The sequence below is a fragment of the Oncorhynchus mykiss genome, chromosome 3, assembly GCF_013265735.2.
Source record: "Oncorhynchus mykiss isolate Arlee chromosome 3, USDA_OmykA_1.1, whole genome shotgun sequence".
Lineage (NCBI taxonomy): Eukaryota > Metazoa > Chordata > Actinopteri > Salmoniformes > Salmonidae > Oncorhynchus > Oncorhynchus mykiss.
Window position 1 is genome coordinate 60,659,246 of NC_048567.1, and position 23,893 is coordinate 60,683,138.

General features: G+C 41.8%; 1 pseudogene; it reads right to left on the reverse strand.

The window, feature by feature from the left end:
• LOC110520306 lies at positions 1–23,679 on the reverse strand (annotated as a pseudogene).
• Positions 23,680–23,893: the final 214 nt, after the last annotated feature.

The following is a 23,893-nucleotide window of genomic DNA, read 5'->3' on the forward strand; positions in this document are numbered from 1 at the left end:
TCCTACTGTACAACATTTATTGCCTGCTTCCCTGATACTGTAAAACACACAATCTATTTTTTAATCAACACCTTTTCCACACACACACAATGGACTCTCGTACAACATAAAAAAGATCACAAATGAAAGCACTGCCATGCTTCACTTGTAGCCCTGGAATGTAACTAAAAAACAAAACAAGTCATTCTAATACAGACAATTGCATGGGTACAAATTACAAAAAGGTGAATAATCTAACTTGTTTTTTCCATAAAAAATATTAAACTATTCCCTTAAGCAGCATTCTGGTACAGTAATCTCAATTAACAGATATACCAACAATCACACACAGCCATTTTGTGGTCTCAATCCACCTCATCAACACATTACAGTTTTGTTCCTTCTCATGATGAAATACAAATGTTCCCATAATTGATGTAGACCCTGTTGGCAACCATACAGAAAACCAAACATCTAGAAGCAGCTGCAAAATGACCCACAAAATACAAATACAACTGGATCCATCATTAAACTTAAAAACAGCAAGTTTCTTAAGATCTAGGCCTACTATATAGGAAAAAAATGCATATATATTTCAACTAATGGGGGGCAGAAAAAAAAAATTGGTAGCTGCTCATTTGTTTATCACAGTTATTGCAATCACTTTTGCATATCTTCAGAAACAGCAGTAGCATAAAAACCATAATACTATTATTAACCTAACAATAAGTTAGTACATAGGACCATAAACAATATAACATGGCATGTCAGTGGCACTTCTTTAACTATAGTCTAATCAGAGTACTGTTCGACGCGTTTGGTTTTAGGCCATGTTAAACTACACTTCAGATAAACATGGCATTATTAGTCTTCAGTGTCCTGCCACCTTGGAATCTGTTGGTTTTGTTAATGCCATTTGCAATGCATGTTAAAATCCAACCCCAGGCACATCACATAAACCAAAAATGTAAGGTTGCCAAATTGTTTCATATCAAGTGTATGCTCAAATTAATTACTCAATATTCAGTGGAGTGCTTAGAGAAGAGGGACAATTTGAATGCCGTATTTATAAAAGCCATATCCTACACCATGAAACTTACAAGATTCAAGTTAAATAGAAAAATGAACTGATGTTAAATTTGGCAAAAGCATACCATATCAACTGAAATTAGACAAACTTACAAAATAACAAGTCACTCAAGTCAAATATGTCAACACTACATTACAGTGGGCTTATAGCAGATGCACTGGAATACTAGAGGCATATAACCATCATATAGTACTTGATGCTTTTTATCCCTTTAACTTTAAATTGAAAATTAGTCCTACTGTATAACTGCGTGTAAGTACTATACAATCGCATTACTACATATATTCCATTATAGGTACTATGGAATAATGCCCTGACCAATTGTGAAGCTGAAAGAGTATCTGAAACTGGGAAGTCCCTATTCACTTCAGAAGGTGTACATTATGGCTGGTTCAATTCATTTTCCCACATGACAGACACATAATACGTACAAGGTGAATTCCACATAATCTCTGGCTCGTCATAGCGGATTTAAAGGCATCAAACAAACTATTATTAATATAAAAAGCCCTATTCGCTCCCTCACCAGTAAAATGTTATTTTTAAAAAATTGTCCATTATTTATGAAAATCATAAAAAATAAGTTACAATCTACATCTAGTATCATCACTATTGGCCTGCCTGTAACTTTACTGCACTGTGAAACAGTCTTAGTGCAATTTTCATTTCAGATACACCTTTATCTTCACGCATGCATCTACAAAATCATCAAATGCATCTAATATCAAACCAAAAATGATATTTTAAGGGCCTAACTAAGACAATCAAACTTTTCCAGTTTGCCAGATATGGACCTTTTACCAGGAAACAAATACACGCGAATAACAATCTGCTGTCAATTTTAAATACTGCATTGTTACATTGAATCATCTTATAACTTGCTATAAAAATGCTAACTGAAAATGTAGATGTTTCATATGAGTTCTAAGAATGTAACAAACCTTACATGACAACACTAGGAAACTGAATATGCTACAGTCCCCCTGAGGGGAATATAGTATGTCTTAGTGTTAGGATAGGGGGTCATACATAAAGTAGCACCGGCACCTCACCGTGATCATCTAGCTACCCTTGGGGTATGGCTTCTTCGGATTTTGCTTACAGTTTACTGGCGCCTCGTTTGTTAGTTTAACAAAAAGAAAAGTGCAATCAATGGCTTATTTTTTCCCCTTTTCTGAAAGTATCTAGCAATTTCATGAACTGAACTTTGTCTGTTCCAAAACTGCAGCATTAAAAGAAGTTCTAGGTTGTACAAATGTGTCTAAACTGGACAGATAAGGTATTGTGGTAAGATATCCTTCTTTCAGGCATTTAAACTTAAATACATATGTAAAATACATATTTTGCACTGAATTTTGTTTTACGAAACATTTGTTCAAAAGTATCACAAATTTCCCTGATGGTGGGTTTAATGTGATTGATTCCTAAACAACTTTCCTGACTTTCCAAGGATCAAATCCTTTCCAACTGGACTGTGGAACCCTGGAATGGGATGCCTGAGGTTGTGGGATGGCCAAGTATGGTCGACTACAAAACGGGCTGCCAGATTGCGTCCCAGATGGCACCCTATTCCCTACATAGAGCACTACTTTTGGCCAGGGCCTATGGCCATAGGCCCGTTTAAGGAATGGGGTTCCATTTGGGCCGCAGTCCCAGAGAGAGAACCTTACAGTTAGTTAGTCAGCCAGCCAATCAACCAGACAGTCAGTTAGTTAGTTCCACATACACAGGGATGAAGTTGAACAGTAGAAGACACAGAGTTACCACTAAGCTGGAGGAACTGGAGCAAGGGTCTGGAAGAGAGGCAAAAAGCTTCCTTAGTACCAAGAGGTCTATATAATCTACATAGTTATATAATGTGAGTGTGCACATGTATGTGGAAAGGACAAGGTAGGAAAGACAGGCAAGGGAACTCACCAATAGGAATTATCTTGGTGGTATTGAGGGGCGGGAGCTGTTGTGGTAGGGGGCAGGCGCTACAGAAGTCTGAGCAGACAGGACAGACGAGAACCCCATTGTATACCCAGTCATTAACACGCACACTGACGCTCAGCAGCTGACCCATACGCACACACTGGTACGCAGTGTCCTCCACCCACACCGTCAGACCCTGGGTAGAGCAAGAGATCTGGAAACATCAACAATATAACATTTAAGTATGAGTTTTTTGTTGTATGGGTCACTTCAAAATTTATATATCTGCCTGTCGCACATCTATAATAGGGTTACATTAACCCACAACACAAAAATGTAATTTAACTGAATTTGTGATTTTGTAAGCTCATATGATAAAAGCATGAGACTTAACGGTGGTAAACGTTATTAAGAAGAATTGTATTATATGGATGAAGCATCAAAACATAGATTACAGAGATATCTAAAGATTGTTACTTATTCTGCATTACCTTATAGCAGCCACTTCCCCAGTCAGGGTAGGTCATGCGTCTGGTACACTGCTCCATGACGAAGGCAGTCTTCTGGTACAAACACACTGAGTCTGGACCATACTGCTCAGCTCCGTAGTTCCTCCACCAATCTGGAAACAGTGTGTCAGGTAGCATACTAGTAAGTAGGGTTGCAACATTTTCAAAACTTTCCTGAAACAAAATTCCCAGATTTTCCAGAAATCCCAGTTGGAAGATTCCCAGGATTGGGATGGAATAAGCAGAAAGGGAACAGGGAATTCTCCAAATGGGATTTCTGGAAAACCTAGGAAAATATCCTGAATTTTGCAAACCTTCAAGTGAGTTAACAGCCTCAGAGTACATGAACCAAGGCCTGAGGAACCAAAAGGCAACAACAACGCAAGAAGGGAAAGGATATTACCGGGCTGGTTCTCCTGGACCCTGCAGTAGGAGTTGGTACTCTCCACTCAGGTGCCAGCTAAACTCCTGGCTGAAGGGACAGTAGTCAGCGATCTCCACGGCTCCCCCGTAGGAGGCCAGATCCATCACAGAGACTTCAGGGATATGGTCAAAGTACTGCCGGAGAGGAGGGGGAAGAGATTTACTGTATGGGGTATACTTAACACTATGCTGGTCACAATTGGTCAACATCTTAAAATAAAGACCATTTCAAATTTTTTGTCGAAAAGGTACAAACTTTGCTTGGGTGCATGTGCTTAGTAAATTCTTGACATACACTTGTAATATTTATGTTTATCTTATTATCCTCTGTAGTGGTCCAATAGGTTTCTGACAGTGTCTTGCTCGCGTCATGTTATCATCACTGGGTTTATTGTCATAGCCTCGATTTCTAGGTTTTGTGACTATGAAGGATGGCATTGCGACATTTGCAATTTACCTGGTAGTCCAGGGGTAGGTCCTGAGGGTACTTCTGCAGGTTGCAGACAGCCACTGCCAGCTGGTCCTGCCTGCAGGTGAGCTGGAGGGGTGTGGCTCGCACTGTGTCACAGTAAAGGGTCACCACTTTACGACTGAAAATCAATAACTCATGAGGGTTAGGTCAGGTTGAGCCACAGTTTCTAATTTAAAATGTTTTTATTGTTGTTGGTTACAGTGAATTTCTAATCGAGTTTAAGCGTCAAATGGCTTGATGTTTGTGTTCACAGAAATGTCGACATATGAGTTGTTCCATTTGATTGCAGTCATTTTTAGACTGCACGCCTTTTGATTAGAACAAAACTTTCCATACACATTTGCCCATGGTAGAAATGGTCAGAAAGGGACTTCGGGGGACCTGAATTCAAAAAACATTTAGGAGACACAGGTGCTCAAAGTTGATCCATTTTGAATTCCCCACTCTACCATGAGACATCCACATCTTTATCACTGTTGAGTTTGATATCATTTAAAAGCTTATAAAACAGGGTTGTCAAACTATTTTACATTTCTTGATAAAAAAAATTACTAAAGTAGTTTATTAACCTTTAACGTCAATTATCACAAAATGCGTAAACTACACTCGGCCGTGGCTTGCTATATAAAGCAGGCAGACAGGCATCCAGTTACTGTTTGATTGAATGTTAGAATTGGCCAAACGAGTGACCTAAGCGACTTTGAGCATGGTATGAACGTCGGTGCTATTTGGCAGAATTCAGTATCTAAGAAACGGCCGCCCTCCTGGACTTTTCAAGCATGACGGTGTCTAGGGTTTACAGAGAATGGTGAGACAAACAAAAAAGCATCCAGTTAGCGGCAGTGCTGTGGCCAAAAACAACTTGTTGATGAGAGAGGTCGAAGGAAAATGGCAAGAATAATGCAAGCTAACAGGCAGGCCACAAACAAATAACGGTGCAGTACAACAGTGGTGTGCAGAACGGCATCTCGGAACGCAAAACTCGTTGATCTTTGTCATGAATGGGTTATGGCAGCAGACGACCACACCGGGTTATCAGCTAAAATTAAGAAGGAGCGGCTCCAGTGGGCATGCGATCATCAACACTGGACAATTGAGGAGTGGAAAAACATTCTCCTTAGCAATCTCACTGAAATAAAGACCTCCATTCCTGCCATTATTGAAAAAGAAATTGTGATATCTCACATCTCAAAATAGGGCTACTTAATGTTAGATCCCTCACTTCCAAGGCAGTTATAGTCAATGAACTAATCACTGATCATAATCTTGATGTGATTGGCCTGACTGAAAGATGGCTTAAGCCTGATGAATTTACTGTGTTAAATGAGGCTTCACCTCCAGGTTACACTAGTGACCATATCCCTCGCGCATCTCGCAAAAGGTGGAGGTGTTGCTAACATTTATGATAGCAAATATAAATTTACAACAAAAAAAAAATGTAAAAACTGTTTTCGTCTTTTGAGTTTCTAGTGATGAAATCTATGCAGCCTACTCAATCACTTTTTATGGCTACTGTTTACAGGCCTCCTGGGCCATATACAGTGTTCATCACTGAGTTCCCTGAATTCCTATCGGACCTTGTAATCATGGCAGATAATATTCACATTTTTCGTGACTTTACTATTCACATGGAAAAGTCAACAAACCCACTCCAAAAGGCTTTCGGAGTTATCGTCGACTCAGTGGGTTTTGTCCAACATGTTTCCGGACGTACTCACTGCCATAGTCATACTCTGGACCTAGTTTTGTCCTGTGGAATTAATGTTGTGGATCTTAATGGTTTTCCTCATAATCCTGGACTATCGGACCACCATTTTATTACGTTTGCAATCGCAACAAATAATCTGCTCAGACCCCAACCAAGGATCATCAAAAGCAGTGCTATAAATTCTCAGACAACCCAAAGATTCCTAGATGCCCTTCCAGACTCCCTCCACCTACCCAGGGACATCAGAGTACAAAAATCAGTTAACCACCTAACTGAAGAACTCAATTTAACCTTGCGCAATACCCTAGATGCAGTCGCACCCCTATAAACAAAAACCATTTGTCATAAGAAACTAGCTCCCTGGTATACAGAAAATACCCGAGCTCTGAAGCAAGCTTCCAGAAAATTGGAACGGAAATGGCGCCACACCAAACTGGAAGTCTTCCAACTAGCTTGGAAAGACAGTACCGTGCAGTATTGAAGAGCCTGCTGCTCGATCAGCCTATTTTTCAACTTAATTGAGGAAAATAAGAACAATCCTAAATGTATTTTTTGATACTGTCGCAAAGCTAACTAAAAAGCAGCATTCCCTAAGGGAGGATGGCTTTTACTTCAGCAGTAATAAATTCATGAACTTTTGAGGAAAAGATCATGATCATTAGAAAGCAAATTACATACTCCTCTTAAAAACTAGGTATTCCTCCAAAGCTCAGTTGTCCCGAGTCTGCACAACTCTGCCAGGACCTAGGATCAAGGGAGACACTCAAGTTTTTTTGTATTATATCTCGACACATTGATGAAAATAATCATGGCCTCTAAACCTTCAAGCTGCATTCTGGACCCTATTCCAATTAAACTACTGAAAGCTGCTTCCTGTGCTTGGCCCTCCTATGTTGAACATAATAAACAGCTCTCTATCCACCGGATGTGTACCAAACTCACTAAAAGTGGCAGTAATAAAGACTCTTGAAAAAGCCAAACCTTGACCCAGAAAATATAAAAAAAACATCAGCCTGTATATCGAATCTCCCATTCCTCTCAAACATTTTAGAAAAAGCTGTTGCGCAGCAACTCACTGCCTTCCTGAAGACAAACAATGTATATGAAACGCTTCAGTCTGGTTTTAGACCCCATCATAGCACTGAGACTGCACTGAAAGTGGTAAATTACCTTTTAATGGCGTCAGACCGAGGATCTGCATCTCTCCTCGTGCTCCTAGACCTTAGTGCTGTTTTTGATACCGTCGATCACCACATTCTTTGGAGAGACTGTTAACCCAAATTGGTCTACACGGACAAGTTCTGGCCTGGTTTAGATCTTATCTGTTGGAAAGATATCAGTTTGTCTCTGTGGATTGTTTGTCCTCTGACAAATCAACTGCAAATGTCGGTGGTCCTCAAGGTTCCGTTTTAGGACCACTATTGATTTCACTATATATATATTTTACATCTTGGTGATGTCATTCGGAAACATAATGTTAACTTTCATTGCTATGCGGATGACACACAGCTGTACATTTCGATGAAACATAGTGAGGCCCCAAAATTGCCCTCCCTGGAAGTCTGTGTTTCATACATAAGGAAGTGGATGGCTGCACATTTTCTACTTTTAAACTCGGACAAAACAGAGATGCTTGTTCTAGGTCCCAAGAAACAAAGAGATATTCTGTTAAATCTGACAATTAATCTTGATGGTTGTACAGTCGTCTCAAATAAAACTGAAGGACCTCGGCGTTACTCTGGACCCTGATCTCTCTTTTGACGAACATATCAGGACTGTTTCAAGGACAGCCTTTTCCCATCTATGTAACATTGCAAAAATCAGAAACTTTCTGTCCAAAAATTATGCAGAAAAATGAATCCATGCTTTTGTCACTTCTAGGCAATGCTCTACTTTCCGGCTACCCGGATAAAGCACTAAAACTTCAGTTAGTGCTAAACACGGCTGCAAGAATCTTAACTAGATCCCAAAAATATGATCATATTACTCCAGTGCTAGCCTCTCAACACAGGCTTCCTGTTAAGGCAAGGGCTAATTTCAAGGTTTTACTGCTAACCTACAAAGCATTACATGGGCTTGCTCCAACCTATCTTTCCGATTTGGTCCTGCCGTACATACCTACACGTAGAAGATATCCCTCTAGTGGTGTGGGGGCTGTGCTTTGGTAAAGTGGGTGGGGTTACAGCCTGCCTGTTTGGCCCTGTCCGGGGGTATCGTCAGATGGGGCCACAGTGTCTCCCGACCCCTCCTGTCTCAGCCTCCAGTATTTATGCTGCAGTCGTTTGTGTCGGGGGGCTAGGGTCAGTCTGTTATATTTGGAGTATTTCTCCTGTCTTATCTGATGTCCTGTGTGAATTTAAGTATGCTCTGTCTCGGAGGACCTGAGCCCTAGGACCATGCCTCAGGACTACCTGGCATGATGACTCCTTGCTGTCCTCAGTTCACCTGGCCGTGCTGCTGCTCCAATTTCAACTGTTCTGCCTGCGGCTATGGAACCCTGACCTGTTCACCGGACGTGCTACCTGTCCCAGACCTGCTGTTTTCAACTCTCTAGAGACAGCAGGAGCAGTAGAGATACTCAATGATCGTCTATGAAAAGCCAACTGACATTTACTCCTGAGGTGCTGACCTGTTGCACCCTCGACAACCACTGTGATTATTATTATTTGACCCTGCTGGTCATCTATGAACATTTAAAACATCTTGGCCATGTTCTGTTATCTCCACCCAGCACAGCCAGAGGAGGACTGGCAACCCCTCATAGCCTGGTTCCTCCTCTAGGATTCTTCCTAGGTTCTGGCCTTTCTAGGGAGTTTTTCCTAGCCACCGTGCTTCTACACCTGCATTGCTTGCTGTTTGGGGTTTTAGGCTGGGTTTCTGTACTTGGCTCATTGTGATCTAGCGACTCCTTGTGGTGGGCCGGGCGCCTTCTGGCCGACTTCGGTCGTCAGTTGAATGGTTATTTATATAGGATTTTAAAACATTGCCAATCCCCAAAGAATTTACGCTGTTCCGTACTAGATGGGCGTACCTAATAAACTGGCCGGTGACTGTATATTTCTATGATTTCAGTAGGTTTCCTGTGGAAGACTGACAGTATAATTTAAAACTGATCTTTCCATTCGAGTCAACATTCTCTGATGTGTGGGCCTCCAACCGTCTTTGTGCTACCATTTGAAAGTTGAAATGTAAAAGTTGTTTTCCCATTTTAGTACATTTATCAGCCAAAACATGACACCTACCCTGTACTCAAAAGCATACTGTGTCTTAACCAAACAACACAAACACCTCAGGTTATGTCAAATAAGGTCTAAACTACAACATATGCTAAAATGGAAAAAGTTCATGCCTTTTTAGATAATTAATGTTAAAGGGTAAAAAAGGAAATGTTTATTAAAAAACATTTTGCAAATAGTTTCACAACCCTGTTTTTAAGCTTTTAAATAATATCAACCGTTTATCTTCTCAAGTGATGAAGAACTTGATGTCTGGTGGTAGGGTGGGGTATGCAAAAATGGGTAAACTTTGAGCACCTCTATCTCCTAAATGTTTTAGCATTCAGGTCCCACTTCAACCATGGGCAAATATGTATAGAAGGTTTCGTTCAAATCAAATGGGTGCGTGAAAGTGATTGAAATCAAATGGAATGACCCATATGAGACAAGGGTGTGTCGGCTAGTAATACTGTAAATGTGTTTAGGGGCATGCTATGTTCCTAGACATTTAGATGTTTCAGTCAGTTGTGTATATTAAGAAACCTAAACTCAGATTAGATACCCCCTTACCTCTGACGTTGCCTTTCAATCCAGAATTTACAGCTCTTCATCACAAAGTCACAGCCCAGGCCTTTGCCCCAGTCCAGCCTCTCTGCCATGCTGTAGTTGGCTCTGTACCAACTAGAGAAAACATAGATGATGGGTAACATTGTACATCAAGTCAGGTAAACTCTTGAACTTCAATACAAATCATATGTCAAAGTCAAGTACCTTCAATCACACCAATGCACACCAATTCCCATTAAAAAAGAGCCTTCAAGTTGTTTAATAGTCAAAGCTCTTGAAATGACATAAAAGGTCAAAGTCATTATTTTCTTGTATTCCATATAACAGTCTGCAACCCTACCCTGTGTCTTCCATGATGGCCAAGGTGAGCCTTGAAAACACTCTGTTCTGGGTGTGAGATCCAGTCATTGCTTCATTCTGTTACCAATACAAACAGGGTAAGTATTTATTATTATGAATAGATTCATAAATTAACCTATATGGGCACATACACGGAGTGTACAAAACATTAGTAATACCTTCATAATATTGTGTTGCATCTCCTTTTGCCCTCAGAGCAGCCTCAATTCATGGACTCTACAAGGTGTCAAGCATTCCAAAGGGATGCTGGCCCATGTTTACTCTAATGCTTCCCAAAGTTGTGCCAAGTTAACTGGATGTCCTTTAGTGGTGGACTATTCCTGATACACACAGGAAACCGTTAAGCATGAAAAACCCAGCAGCGTTGCAGTTCTTGACACACTCAAACCGGTGCGCCTGGCACCTACTACCATACCCCGTTCAAAGGTAGTTAAATATTTTGTCTTGCTCATTCACCCTCTGCATGGCACACATACACAATCCATGTCTCAATTGTCTAAAGGCTTACAAATCCTTCCTTAAACTGTCTCCTCCCCTTCATCTAAACTGATTTAAGTGGATTTAACAGGTAACATTAGGGTTGCAAGGGTCGGAAACTTTCCGGTAAATTTCTGGAAATTTTCCATGGGAAGTTAAGCTCGGGAATTTTGGGAATTTTGCAAAAAATAAAGTTAGCTTATAACAGTGAACCTTTTTTGTGGGATACTCTTTTTGTACATAATGTTGACGCTACCTTCTCTTATGACCGAAAATACCTTCTAGACATCAGGACTGCAATTACTCACCACAGACTAACAGAACCCTTTTTCTTCTTTCACGACTGACGAGCCCGAGGATATACAGCTCCCTCGGGAACAGGCCCCGAGCCCCGTGATTTGCATGAAGAGAAGGCGCAGAAAGAGAGGCCGGAGAGCGGGATGCCTGCTGAGAAGTCGGAGGCGATCGAATAAACCCCCACTTCCTCAATTCTGCTAGCAAACATGCAATCTTTGGACAATAAAATGGACAAGTTATTGGGAAGATACCAACATGTTTTAAGCAGACCACAATAGTGCCTGTGCCCTGTGCCCAAGAACACTAAGGTAACCTGCCTAAATGACTACCAACCTGTAGCACTCACGTCTGTAGCCATGAAGTGCTTTGAAAGGCAAGTCATGGCTCACATCAACACCATCATCCCAGAAACCCTAGACCCACTCCAATTTGCATACTGCCCCAACAGATCCACAGATGAGACTATTGCACTCCACACTGCCCTTTCCCACCTGGACAAAAGAAACACCTGTGAGAATGCTATTCATTGACTACGGCTCAGTGTTCAACACCATAGTGCCCTCAAAGCTCATCACTAATCTATGGACCCTGGGACTAAACACCTCCCTCTGCAACTGGATCCTGGACTTCCTGACGGGCCGCCCCCAGGTGATAAAGGTAGGTAACAACACATCCGCCGCGCTGATCCTCAACACAGGGGCCCCTTAGGGGTGCGAGCTCAGCCTCCTCCTCCTGTACTCCCTGTTCACTCAGGACTGCACGGACAGGCACGACTCCAACACCATCATTAAATTTGCCGATGACATAACAGTGGTAGGCCGCATCACCGACAACAACGAGACAGCCTATAGGGAGGAGGTCAGAGTGCCAGGACAACAACCTCTCCCTCAACGTGATCAAGACAAAGGAGAGGATTGTGGACTACAGGAAAAAGAGGACCAAGTATGCCACCATTCTCATCAACGGGGCTGCAGTGGAGCAGGTTGAGAGCTTCAAGTTCCTTGGTGTCCACATCACCAACAAGCTAACATGGTCCAAGCACACCATGACAGTCGTGAAGCGGGCACAACAAAACCTATTCCCCCTCAGGAGACAAAAGATTTGGCATGGGTCCTCAGATCCTCAAAAGGTTCTACAGCTGCACCCATCGAGAGCATGGTCGCATCACTGCCTGGTATGGCAACTGCTCGGCCTCTGACCAAGGCACTACAGAGGGTAGTGGATATGGCCCAGTCCATTACTCGGGCCAAGCTTCCTGCCATCCAGGATCTCTATACCAGGCGATGTCAGAGGAAGGCCCTAAAAATTGTCAAAGACTCCAGCCACCCTAGTCTTAGACTGTTCTCTCTACTTCCACACAGCAAGAGGTACCAGAGCACCAAGTCTAGGTTCAAGAGGCTTCTAAACAGCTTTTACCCCCAAGCCATAAGACTCCTGAACATCTAGTCAAATGGCTACCCAGACTATTTGCATTGTCCCCCTACACACCACTGCCACTCTCTGTTGTTATCTATGCATAGTCACTTTAACTCTACCTACATGTACATACCACCTCAACTAACCGGTTACCCCGCACATTGACTATGTACTGGCACCATCTTGTATATATTGTTATTTTTTTACTGCTGCTCTTTATTTACTTTCATCTCTTATTCTTATCCATATTTTTTGAAAAACTGCACTGTTGGTTAGGGGCTCGTAAGTAACAACTGTGGTGCATGTGCCTAATCAAATTTGAATCGATTTGACATACGGCAATTCTAGATCTTGTGGCATATTTTGGTTAAACTATCCCCAATTCAATGGAATTGCAACCCTCTGCATAAACGGTGCATTCTTCCATCACATGTACAGCTGATTCTCAAGATCTTGCACACTAATGAGATGCTATTGAGCCCACACTACTACACTGTGAGCCAAGGACTACATGCTTTCTGGTAAGTTTTGATTACATTACTGTGTGGGGTGAATATATTTTATACGACATACATTTTGTTAACTAGTAAATAGTAGCCTACAGCAAAGTGTGTTTAAATCATTTCTAACTTAACAATTTCTGCTAGTTTGTTTTTGCTACCATGTGGGTTTTAGCTTGCTTGTTGAGCCTGCTAACTGAGGAGTGTTAATTCACCTGTTTCCATACATGTTTCATTTTAAAACATTTAGCTTACAAAAGGAGATGTTTAATCTAACTGTTTTGCTATTTATCTGTACATAGAATTGTATTTGTTTTTTTTACTCATTTTTTTCTAATCTTTACAGGAAAATGCCACGGGCACTATCTGATGTTTGGATACATTTCACTGCAGCTAATGTAGAAGGAAAAGCTGTGTACATTTGCAAATACTGTGCCAAATCATATGTGACGAATGCAACAAAGATGCATAATCATCTGGCCAAGTGCATAAAGTTCCCTCAGCGCTCACAACAAGCAACCTCTGACAAAAGTCCCTCTACTTCTTTTCGAGGTGAAAATTATGAATCAGACACCTTATCGATAGCAACAGCTCATGGTACTCCTGGAATCAGAAGTTGTTTTGACTCAATGAAGGAACGTAGTCAAATAAATACTGATGAATGTCTTGCTTGAGCTGTGTATGCAACTGGTTCACCTCTGATGCTCACAGGCAATGTGTATTGGAAGAGATTTCTGAATGTTCTTCGCCCAGCATACACCCCTCCAACCAGACATGCTTTATCTACTCATTTGCTGTAGGCAGAGTTCAACAGAGTTCAAGTGAAGGTCAAGCAAATCATAGAGAAAGCTGACTGTATTGCAATCATCTCTGATGGGTGGTCGAATGTTTGTGGGCAAGGAATAATTAACTATATCATCTCCACTCCTCAACCAGAATTCTACAAGAGCACAGACAAGGGACAACAGACACACCGGTCTCTACATTGCAGATGAGCTGAAGGCAGTCTTCAATGACCTTGGACCACAGAAGGTATTTGCACTAGTGACAGACAATGATGCGAACATGACGGCTGCTTGGTCTAAAGTGGAGGAGTCCTACCCTCACATCACAATCATTGGCTGTGCTGCTCATGCATTGAATCTGCTCCTCAATGACATCATGGCACTGAAAACAATGGAGACACTCTACAAGAGAGCCAAGGAAATGGTTAGGTATGTGGAGGGTCATCAAGTTCTAGCAGCAATCTACCTAACCAAGCAAAGTAAGAAGAATACGAACACCACATTGACGATGCCCAGCAACAACCGTTGGGGTGGTGTTGTCATCATGTTTGACAGTCTCCTGGAGGGGAAGGTCTGTCTCCAAGAAATGGCCATATCACAGTCTGCCAATATGGACAGCCCCATCAAGAGGATCCTCCTGCATTATGTATTTTGGGAGAGAGTGGTAAGCAGCCTGAAACTCCTGAAACCTATAGCAGTAGCCATTGCACGGATTGAGGGAGACAATGCCATCCTGTCTGATGTTCAGACTCTGCTTGCAGATGTATGATAAGAAATCCATACTGATCTGCCCACTTCACTGTTGCTCCAAGCAGAGGAAACTGCAGTTCTGAAATACATCAAAAAGCGTGAAGACTTCTGCCTGAAGTCCATTCATGCCGCAGCGTACATGTTGGAACCCAAGTATGCTGCAAGAGCATCCTGTCTGGTGCAGAGATCAACAAGGCCTATGGTGTCATCACTACAGTGTCTCGCCACCTTGGCCTGGATTAGGGCAAGGTTCTTGGCAGTCTGGCGAAGTACACTTCCAAGCAAGGGATTTGGGTTGGAGATGCAATATGGCAGTCGTGCCAACATATCTCAACAGCCACCTGGTGGAAGGGACTTTGTGGATCTGAGGCTCTTTCCCCTGTTGCCTCCATCATTCTCCAAATCCCACCAACATCAGCCACCTCAGAGTGCAACTGGCCCTTGTTTGGGAACACACACACCAAAGCACGCAACAGGCTGAACAATACAAGGGTTGAAAAATTGGTGTCCATCCGGGCAAATTTGAGGCTTTTTGAGCCTGACAACGAGCCATCCTCAACAAGGTTGGAAAGTGACAGTGAAGATGAGGCCTCAGAGATTGATGTTCAAGAGGTGGACATTGAGGAGGTCCAGGGAGAAGACATGGAAGCCTGAGAGGAAGACAACCAAAGCTTTATTCTCCAGACTATAATTTTACAGATGTATATTGAAAGTGTTTTTGGGAGATGCGATGGATCATTGGGGATCATTCAATATTCCCTTTATTTTGTTGTTCAGTGAAATCATCCCATGTGAAGAGTCAACTCATTTAATGAAAGTTCAATTCGTAACAAATGTTTTTTTATTTCTATTGGAAGGATTTAATCATTTGCAATTGTCTACTTATGATAAGGTAAAAGGTTTATGTTTCCGTCTCCGTATGATATGGTAAATATATCCAATGCAAAAAACATCTAAATTTAAATTATATTAATTTGCATATATTTCCATTAACTCCCGTGGGAATTAACAGGAATATATGGAAAGTTTCCACCTTTAAATATTCCCCAAAATGTGCAACCCTAGGTGACATCAATAAGGGATCATAGCGTTCACTGTGATTCACTTGATCAGTCTGTGTCTTGGGAAGATCAGGTGTTCCTAATGCTTTGTACACGCAGTGTAAATGCTGATGATGAGTAATGAACTATTGATAAGAAATGCATGCAGAATTCACAATAGCTATACAGATAATGAAACTGAGTGAAAGTGTAATTACATTTACATTTTAGTCATTTAGCAGACGCTCTTATCCAGAGACATACAGTAGTGAGTGCATACATTTTAATACATTTTTCCTACTGGCCACCGTGGGAATCGAACCCACGACCCTGGCGCTGCAAGCGCCATGCTCTACCAACTGAGCTATAAGGATATGGTGTGGTTAGGTCTATATCAGGAATTCCAGTTCAGACACCAGTTCCAGTAGGCTAAGTAAAGCTATAACACAAATGTAGGCTGCACATACTGTACAGAAAGGAATCATTTCACATAACAGTAAAAACTAAACACAGTACAATGCAAACTGAAGCCCTTCTGTTACCTCTAGTAGCCTCTTCTCCCAGTGGTTCAGCTCAGTACCCATCCCTCCCTGGTTCTCCAGCTCCATACCCTCCAGGATGGGACAGCCAAAATGTCTCCTTGCCTCTTCCTGCAAACACATGCAGTGGTACAAGACGCGAACATTAACCACATTACAGGACAGGGCAGGACAAAGTGGGGCAGTGCAGCACAACAATAACACATTAGCATAACACCGCACAGCACAACACAGCAGAGCACAGCATAGCCTCTACAACGGCACATATAGACCAATGACAAATACATGTAAATACATGATTCAACAGGGAGGAGTTTAAAAGCAGGATTTTTACCACAAAACGCGGTGTCACTAGTAGGTGCACTTCATGTCGGACCATCACGCCACCACGGATGTCCCATAATCGAGTCACTTTAAGTATCACTGCATCACTCCACTGATACAAGCCTGAACTATAATAGAAAGCAAAAAAGTTCTCAAACATCAACATGATTTTAGAAACATATAATCATTTTTCTGTTGTGCATCGTATTATCGTCTAGGCCTGGTGCTTACTACAAAAAGCGCAATTCTAAAAACACAGCCTGACAGTGGAGGATAATGATTAAGTATACATACCTCTCGTTGAATGCTGGTAGTCCACTTGCAAACCGAGGTGTCAGAGGCTTGCCATCATCATCGTGATAAAATGCAAACAGCCCTGCAGAAAAACCCTGTTGGACACACGTTAAAGAAAATAATGAAATCACATTAGTCAATCAATAATGAAATCTGTGTTGAACATGTTTAATTCATTATTTATTGAAGTTATTCATCACCAGCTTCACCCCAATAGGAATAAAAAGTAGATTGTTTCCAATGCACTCACCAGGGCGTGTATGACTTCGTGTTTGACGGTTGACAGCATACCCTCAAACTCCTGAGGTTGGGTGGATATCATATTGGGGCACAGGTTGGCATATCCAGCAATGGGTCTAAAAAGGTAAAGAAAGTGAAACTGACATAAAAAAAATAATTGTGTTAAAAGACCTATTCATGGGCTACCATGTCACCTACCAGACCCAATCAGTAGCTACGGCAATCTGGAATAGCCTAAAATGCCATTATAAGCCTGTAAAATATATTCAACGGGTTAACCAGGTGTGATTAAAGAGTGTACAAAGTTGGAGGCTTACCTGTCCAGCTCAGACTCCAGCTGACAGTATGCAGCATAGGCCACAATGTTCTCCTGTCCACAACGTTCTGTAGTCACCCCACTGACATAGAGGACAAAGTCAGCCCCCTCCACCCCCTTCCCATCCAGAGGCCCTGCTGACCACACGATCTCCCTGTCTCGCTGCACACCTTGCATTGCTGGAAATCACATATACATAACTGCATTTTTATTTAAAACAGGAAAATCGCATTGAAGCTCAGGTCTCATTTACAGGTAAGTCCTGAATCTACAGGTGAGCCATGAAATACTTTACCTTGCATTGCTGGAAATCACACAATGGACGTAATACAGTAAAATCCTCAAACTACAGAACTCAAGAACACCATCAGCCAACATTTCTATAGGCCTACCAGTTGAGAGAGAGAGAGATATATACATACACACACACACACACAGTTGAACTCAGAAGTGTACATACACTTAGGTTGGAGTCATTAACTTGTTTTTCAACCACTCCACAAATTTCTTGATAAACTATAGTTTTGGTAAGTCGGTTAGGACATCTACTTTGTGCATGACACAAGTAATTTTTCCAACAATTGGTTACAGACAGATTATTTCACTGTATCACAATTCCAGTGGATCAGAAGCTTACATACACTAAGTTGACTGTTCCTTTAAACAGCTTGGAAAATTCCAGAAAATTATGTCATGGCTTTAGAAGCTTCTGATAGGCTAATTGATTCATTTGAGTCAATTGGAGGTGTACCTGTGGATGTATTTCAAGGCCTAACTTCAAACTCAGTGCCTCTTTACTTGACATCATGGGAAAATCAAAAGAAATCATCCAAGACCTCAGAAAACAAATTGGAGACCTCCACAAGTCTGGTCCATCCTTGTGAGCAATTTCCAAACACCTGAAGGTACCACGTTCATCTGTACAAACAACAGTACGCAAGTATAAACACCATGGGACCACACGGCCATTACACCGCTCAGAAAGGAGACGCGTTCTGTCTCCTAGAGATGAACGTACTTTGGTGCAAAAAGTGCAAATCAATCCCAGAACAATAGCAAAGGATTTTGTGAAGATGCTGGAAGAAACAGGTACAAAAGTATCTATATTCACAGTAAAACGAGTTCTATATCGACAACCTGAAAGGCCGCTCAACAAGGAAGAAGCCACTGCTCCAAAACCGCCATAAAAAAGCCAGACTACGGTTTGCAACTGCACATGGGGACAAAGATAGTACTTTTTGGAGAAATGTCCTCTGGTCTGATGAAACAAAAATAGAACTGTTTGGCCATAATGACCATCGTTATGTTTGGAGGAAAAAGGGGGATGCTTGCAAGCCAAACACCATCATCCCAACCGTGAAGCACGGGGGTGGCAGCATCATGTTGTGGGGGTGCTTTGCTGCAGAAGGGACTGGTGCACTTCACAAAATAGATGCCATCATGAGGATACTGAAGCAACATCTCATGACATCAGTCAGGATGTTAAAGTTTGGTCTTCCAAATGGACAATGACCCCAAGCATACTTCCAAAGTTGTGGCAAAATGGCTTAAGGACAACAAAGTCAAGGTATTGGCCATCACAAAGCCCCGACCTCAATCCCATAGAAAATGTGTGATTTGTGGGCAGAACTGAAAAAGCGTGTGCAAGCAAGGAGGCCTACAAACCTGACTCAGTTACACCAGCTCTGTCAGGAGGAACGGGCCAAAATCCACCCAAGTTAAATCCACCCAACTACACGAAATGTTTGACCCAAGTTAAACAATTTAAAGGCAATGGTACCAAATACTAATTGAGTGTATGTAAACTTCTGACCCACTGGGAATGTGATGAAAGAAATAAAAGCTGAAAGAAATCAAAGCTGAAATAAATCACTCTATTATTCTGACATTTCACATTCTTAAAATAAAGTGGTGATCCTAACTGACCTAAGACAGGGAATTTTTACTAGGATTAAATGTCAGGAATTGTGAAAAACTGAGTTTAAATGTATTTGGCTAAGGTGTATGTAAACTTCTGACTTCAACTGTATGAGTTTTTTTAATGTTTTATTGCTAGGACTAAACGGAATGAGCAGGGGGAGACAGGGGAAGGGTGTGAAGACCGATGTGGCTGGAATTTGAATCCCACGCAGACAGTTGGATCATGTGCGTGTTGAGGACGGTTTCAGTTTAACCTTGTTTAGTCTCATTGAGATAATCTCTTTTACAAGAGAGACCTGTTGAAGATTGCCTCCTGCTGCTATGGTACCAATCTAGGTGTGTAGATAACATATAGAGGAAACAGAGTGGAGCATATTAAACATGGAGGCTAACTATTATGTCTTCAGGCTAAGTCAAATAATACTGTATTTAAAGTGATTAAATAGATGTCTAAAAGAACAATAACATCGCTGGTAAAAAGGCCAAGCTTAAAAAGGTGAGTAACAAGCAATAGAGGTAGTTTAGAAGACAAAAGCTTCTGGACGGTCTTAAACGACCCATGAACCGGAAGTGCTAATCTTGTTTGAGGCTGTCAGGTTAGTTCTGCACACAACCTCAAAGTGGGACAATAGGCACTCCAACCGAAGGCCTATCATAATTCAAATTTCACTGAATTGGCGTAGGCTGCATTAGCTAATCCCATAACTACAGAATGGTCCACGGGTGCCTGGTGGTACATTGTCCCTATGCGTAGACGAACAGTGGAAGGACTGGCACCTATAATTATTTTTTTGATTTATTTTTTATTTCACCTTTATTTAACCAGGTAGGCAAGTTGAGAACAAGTTCTCATTTACAATTGCGACCTGGCCAAGATAAAGAAAAGCAGTTCAACACATACAACGACACAGAGTTACACATGGAGTAAAACAAACATACAGTCAATAATACAGTATAAACAAGTCTATATATGATGTGAGCAAATGAGGTGCGATAAGGGAGGTAAAGGCAAAAAAAAAGGCCATGGTGGCAAAGTAAATACAATATAGCAAGTAAAACACTGGAATGGTAGATTTGCAGTGGAAGAATGTGCAAAGTAGAAATAAAAATAATGGGGTACAAAGGAGCAAAATGAATAAATAAATAAAATAAATACAGTAGGGAAAGAGGTAGTTATTTGGGCTAAATTTTTCGGTGGGCTATGTACAGGTGCAGTAATCTGTGAGCTGCTCTGACAGTTGGTGCTTAAAGCTAGTGAGGGAGATAAGTGTTTCCAGTTTCAGAGATTTTTGTAGTTCGTTCCAGTCATTGGCAGCAGAGAACTGGAAGGAGAGGCGGCCAAATAAAGAATTGGTTTTGGGGGTGACCAGAGAGCTATAGCTGCTGGAGCGCGTGCTACAGGTGGGTGATGCTATGGTGACCAGCGAGCTGAGATAAGGGATACATTACCTAGCAGGGTCTTGTAGATGACATGGAGCCAGTGGGTTTGGCGACGAGTATGAAGCGAGGGCCAGCCAACAAGAGCGTACAGGTCTCAATGGTGGGTAGTATATGGGGCTTTGGTGACAAAACGGATTGCACTGTGATAGACTGCATCCAATTTGTTGAGTTAGTTTTACTTGTATTTAAGAGCAATTGGAGGCCACGGAAGGAGAGTTGTATGGCATTGAAGCTTGCCTGGAGGGTTGTTAACACAGTGTCCAAAGAAGGGCCAGAAGTATACAGAAGTGTCGTCTGCGTAGAGGTGGATCAGACTCACCAGCAGCAAGAGCGACATCATTGATGTATACAGAGAAGAGAGTCAGAGAGTCATAGAGACTGCCAGAGGTCCGGACAGCAGACCCTTCCGATTTGACACACTGAACTCTCTGATAAGTAGTTGGTGAACCAGGCGAGGCAATCATTTGAGAAACCAAGGCTGTCGAGTCTGCTGATGAGGATGTGGTGATTGACAGAGTCGAAAGCCTTGGCCAGATCAATGAATACGGCTGCACAGTAATGTTTCTTATCAATGGCGGTTAAGATATCGTTTAGGACCTTGAGCGTGGCTGAGGTGCACCCATGACCAGCTCTGAAACCAGATTGCATAGCAGAGAAGGTATGGTGAGATTCGAAATGGTCGGTAATCGGTTTGTTGACTTGGCTTTCGAAGACCTTAGAAAGGCAGGGTAGGATAGATATAGGTCTGTAGCAGTTTGGGTCAAGAGTGTCCCCCGCTTTGAACAGGGGGATGACCGCAGCTGCTTTCCAATCTTTGGGAATCTCAGACGACACAAAAGAGAGGTTGAACAGGCTAGTAATAGTGATGGCAACAATTTTGGCAGATAATTTTTGAAAGAAAGGGTCCAGATTGAATACTAACGATTAGCCAGTAAAGAAGCTAACTAGCTTCAGGCTAGCTTCTGGATTAGCTTCTGGATTAGCTTCTATGGAGGATTACAGATTTGAGGTAAATAAAATATATATATTTTTTAAATATAAATTGGTGAGGCGGGTTGCAGGAGAGTGTTTTGAAGATGAGTTTATGGAAAATAAAAAATATATATAAAAAGGTATGCGAAAAAAGTTATATATATATATGGGACACGACTAGACGAGGACAAAAGACGTCTGAACTGCTATGCCATCTTGGAGCACTGATAGTGACGATGTACTTTCCATGCTTTATTAATAACAAATCATTACCAGAAATCACATGTTAATAACAGCGACCAATAACAGTGACCAACACTGGCTAAGTAAGTTACTTGAGACCTGGTGTCGGGTCCACAGTTAGTGATGTCTGCACATGCTCCCTGGCAGTAGCGGTGAGGGTCATCTTTATTCCTCAGATACTGATTGGTCACACATTGTCTGAACAGAAACACATTTTATAATGCAAGAGAAAGATGCATGGACTGAACCTCTTGACTGATCGAGCCTTGCATTAATGACTTGACATAGCTTAGCTTAGTGTGCTCTTTAGATACTCAATATATGAGAAGCATTCAGTATTTTTGGCCTATTCAACAATATAGATTATCTAGAAACATCTTAAAAATGCTACACTCACTACCCCAACTGAATTACAAACATGAAACTATTTTATTGTCTTCTTGAAATGAGAACATGTTCCTGGACCGATTTGGAGGGTGACCATGTCAGTGGACCGCGTTGGAGGGTGACCATGTCAGTGGACCGCGTTGGAGATTGACCATGTCAGTGGACCGCGTTGGAGATTGACCATGTCAGTGGACCGCGTTGGAGGGTGACCATGTCAGTGGACCGCGTTGGAGGGTGACCATGTCAGTGGACCGCGTTGGAGGGTGACCATGTTCTTAGACTGTATCAGAGGGTGATCATGTTCTTGGGCTGTATCAGAGGGTGATCATGTTAATGGACTGCTGGAAGGTGATCGTGTCAATGGCCTGTGCTGGAGGGTGATCATGTTCTTGGACTGTACTGGAGGGTGATCGTGTTAATGGCCTGTGCTGGAGGGTGATCATGTTCTTGGACTGTATCAGAGGGTGATCATGTTAATGGACTGTGCTGGAGGGTGATCGTGTTAATGGACTGTACTGGAGGGTGATCGTGTTAATGGCCTGTGCTGGAGACTGATGGGAGGTGAGAACTTTACCTGCTGAGTAATACAGGTCCTGCTTGCCGGCAAACCTGAAATGCCTTCTGTAGATAATCAATTGCTTGTGAAAACAGTTTATCCTGCAGAAAACAAAAAGGCAGTGTTTATTAACCAGCATCCAGCTAAAAAGGATACATATTACATATTACAAACTGACAATTCTATAAGTAAGAAAAAAAATGTACTTACTTGTCCACACTTGAATCATAAATTATTGTTATCTTCAATTGTTGATCAGAGCTTCTTTTGGTTAATCTTTCAGACTTCAGGTACACTTTATGGACAACCTACAAGAAACATTGTTTAAAGAAAAGTAGCGGTAGTAATGTATTATCATGTATTATCATGTAGAAAGTATTTGAGGTCGGTGTTATATTAGCTTTATTTTGATACAGCGCTCTTCGTGTAAATAATACATGTAATTGCATTTAACAAATTAGTTAACCTTTGTGTAATGTAATATTTTCACAGCCCCCAAAATACCCATCACCCCTACTCGGTACCTTTTAACAATATACCTGATACACCCCTATAGCCAGTACCTCAGCTATGCATCGAGAAAATAACTGGTAAGCAAGCGACAACGACACTCACCTCCGACAGAGAAGGAACTTGATGTTTACACGTATGACAATGCACAAACAGAAATAGAAGGGAGAAGGTGCAGATACGACTCAATGACCCAAGCTTCCAAAAGCGTCTCAACTCTGTCGCCATCTTATGTCCAGCGAAGCTGACACCAGTAGTGATTGAACTCCTGTTTCATAATCACAGCGCACAGAGAGAACTTTGCCCCTCCACCACTATGTTAATGATAGGTATATAACTTATTAGGCCGGCGAAACCAATTCAATTTGCCCGTGTGTTGCTAGCTTTAGGCTTTAGTGTAGCTGCTAGTGCTTAGTCTTACATCATCACTTCCGGGTCGTCAGATTTCCCTGAAAAAAGCTTCACAACAAAAGTTGTCCATTTTAACAATACATGGGGAGCTGCATGCTCGACATTTACTGGGGGGCTGGACCAACTCAAGGTGTTATATAAAACCCATATTTCCGATATTAAAAATATTTTCACATAACCCCACCCCTTGTACTGTAAACCAAACAAAGCATACCGACTTCGAGCACTTCCATATCATG